The sequence below is a fragment of the Vicia villosa genome, linkage group LG1 (assembly GCF_029867415.1).
Source record: "Vicia villosa cultivar HV-30 ecotype Madison, WI linkage group LG1, Vvil1.0, whole genome shotgun sequence".
In the NCBI taxonomy this organism is placed as follows: Eukaryota; Viridiplantae; Streptophyta; class Magnoliopsida; order Fabales; family Fabaceae; genus Vicia; species Vicia villosa.
Window position 1 is genome coordinate 137,000,126 of NC_081180.1, and position 2,780 is coordinate 137,002,905.

A 2,780-nucleotide genomic window follows, 5' to 3' on the forward strand; every position below is an offset into this window, starting at 1 on the left:
GATTTAAAAACAAAACAAAAAATTTGGGGAGAAGACAGTAGTTTGCTTTGGCAACTTTTGTGGCCAAACAGGAGGAGAAGTAGTAATAATGTCACCCCCAGAACAACAAGTATGATGGTTGTGTGATCACCAAATCTGAAGTACTTATTATTTTTGTGTTGATCTGTTTGTGCTTGTGCTGCTCTTGTGGTGTGGTTGATTTTGATATGTTTGAGCATTGTGTGCATACTGGTGGTGAATGTTGTATGTACTGTATTAGCTCTGATTGCTCTGATTGTGTTTTGCTTGTTTTGTTTCTGCTGCAAGTGTTTCTCTGATATGGTGTGACAGGTTTTTTTAGCCAAAAATTTGCCAAAGGGAGAGATTGAAGATGTTTTCATGTTGGCTGCATTTGTGGTAAAACATACCTGAGTGTTTAATGTCTTGACTGATGTCATGACATGTTTGATATTGTGTTATGCAGGCTGCATATGTGTTAAGCTAATACAGGTTCTGTAGTGAATTTCATGACCGAAGTCATGACATCCTTGTGTGACAGCAGGAGCTGTTATATTTTATTAATTGTGTTTCCTGATTTATCTCAATCTACTATTTAGGAAACCTTTTATTGTGTGATGAATATTTCGTCCAGAAGATTTTGCTGACAGCACATTCTATAACAACCAGATGGCGTGTAAATTAGGTTAATTTGGTTAAACCTAATTTATTTCTAAAAAATCCCAAGGCCCAAGAGCTGTACATAAAAAGCCTGCAATCCTAATTTGGAACGCAGAGAGAGTAAATTGTTAATTGTGAAGAACCATAGTTCTGTAGCTGTCTCTTGTACTCCAAGCAATTGTCTTTGATGATTGCGTTGGAATAGGTTATTTGTGTTAATTGTCACTCTAAGCTTTTAAGCACGAGTGTGTGTCTCTTGATTGAAGCTTTTAAGCAGATCAAGGTGTGTTTTTAAAGTGTGTTTTCTCTCTGAATTTGTTTAATGTTTGTTTGTAATCACTGCTGTGATTGAAGGGGAGTGAGTGGAGATACTCAGGTCTAGGAATAGATTGGAATTACATTGGGTAGGTTTTAAGTGAGGAGTTGTAAACGGGGGAGTTTAACTCCGAATTAATTTTGCTTATATTGGATTCCCTCCCTGGCTTGGTAGCCCCCAGAGTAGGTTGTTTGAACCGAACTGGGTAAACAATTTTGTGTGTTCTTTATTGTTTTTATGTGTTTTTGTTTCAATTATTTGTGTTGTGTAATTGCGGATGTCATAACATCCAGTACGACATCAAGCGTGAGTTACTAGAATTTTCAACATCTAATCATTTCTTCTTCACCACTTAGGGCTCGTGGCATTCATTTGCGTCTATTATGTATTGACTGGAAATTTGGATCAAACGTGAAATGAATATGAATAGAAACTTGATGTTGATCAAGCGTTTGATTGGTGTTTGTCGGAATTGAATTAAGTGAGTTTTCAAAAAATGACTTGATGTTGATCAAGTATTTTGAATCTTTAAGAAAGATTAATTTTATTTTGCTTCAATTTTATTTTTTTAACAACAACAATGATCAAACAAGTGAGATACATACACTAGGACAAATGATTCATACATACAACAAAAGCAATCAAACTTTTTGAGAAATGTTTTGAAAAAACGATCTTTATTTTAAGAAATATTTAGTTTTTTTTGTAAAAAGGGTAACCTAATTCTAAAAGAAAAATATCTATTTTACTTTTTAGATTTATATGAAAAAACTAGTTTAGAAAAAGTAAAATCAAATAGAATATTGATTCTATTCATATTTTATTTATTTGTTTTTATATGAAAAATAGTTTAAAGAAAATGGAACAAAGAAAATACAATTAAAAAAAAGTAAAAAAAAAAAAAACTAAATAAAGCAAACTAAAGGGCCAAGCAAAAGATCAGGGGTGCTCTAGAAGATAGGGGCAAGGCCTAAAGGGACGCCCTTAGGCCCATCAGAACTCAAAAAAGAAACAAAGAGAGACTGGCAGACTCTCTTGGGTCGGGTCATGGATTGACCATGATCCAACTCTCACAAAGCATATAAAAGCCAACTTCTAACCCTAGCCCAAATTTTCAATTTTATTTCTCTTTCTACCTCACAATCTCACCACTCTTCCCTTCTTTTCTCTAAAACTCAACCAACACGAAACCAAACCCACCACCGCTCCTCTTGTCGGAGAAGACGATGGAGGCGGTCGTGCATGGCGATGCCTCCCTCTTCTCCTTCCACCAACCACTGAAACAATAAAAAAACATACTTATTTTGAGCCCTTGATTTCGAATCCAATCTCTATTTCCCCATAAAATCAACCAAATAAACGGATTAGAGCATACAAGGCCGAAACCTAACCTTCAAAAATATTCAAAAACCAATCATAAAAAAAAAATCACACTCAACTCGGTCCTAATCATGAAATAATAATAACGAATCATACATGACTCACGATTAATGCATAAATGAAACAACAAGATAAAACCTTAACCCCACACAACTTAATATGTTAGAACAAGATTTGGTTCTGCATTCAATCTTTAGTTTTTATGATAACAATACATATATTTTTTATGAAACAATTTTGTACTTTAATAGTTTCTTAAGTGTGCAGATTCACTATTTTGATTGATTATGGATTGTTGTCTAAAAGATCATCATAATCACTGTTGACACACATCAGAAGAACTAGTCATCCTTCTAATGCAACATCGGTAGTTCTGAAGAATGTTGAATGTTCATCAGAAAGGACTTTGAAGTGTTTCTAAGATAAG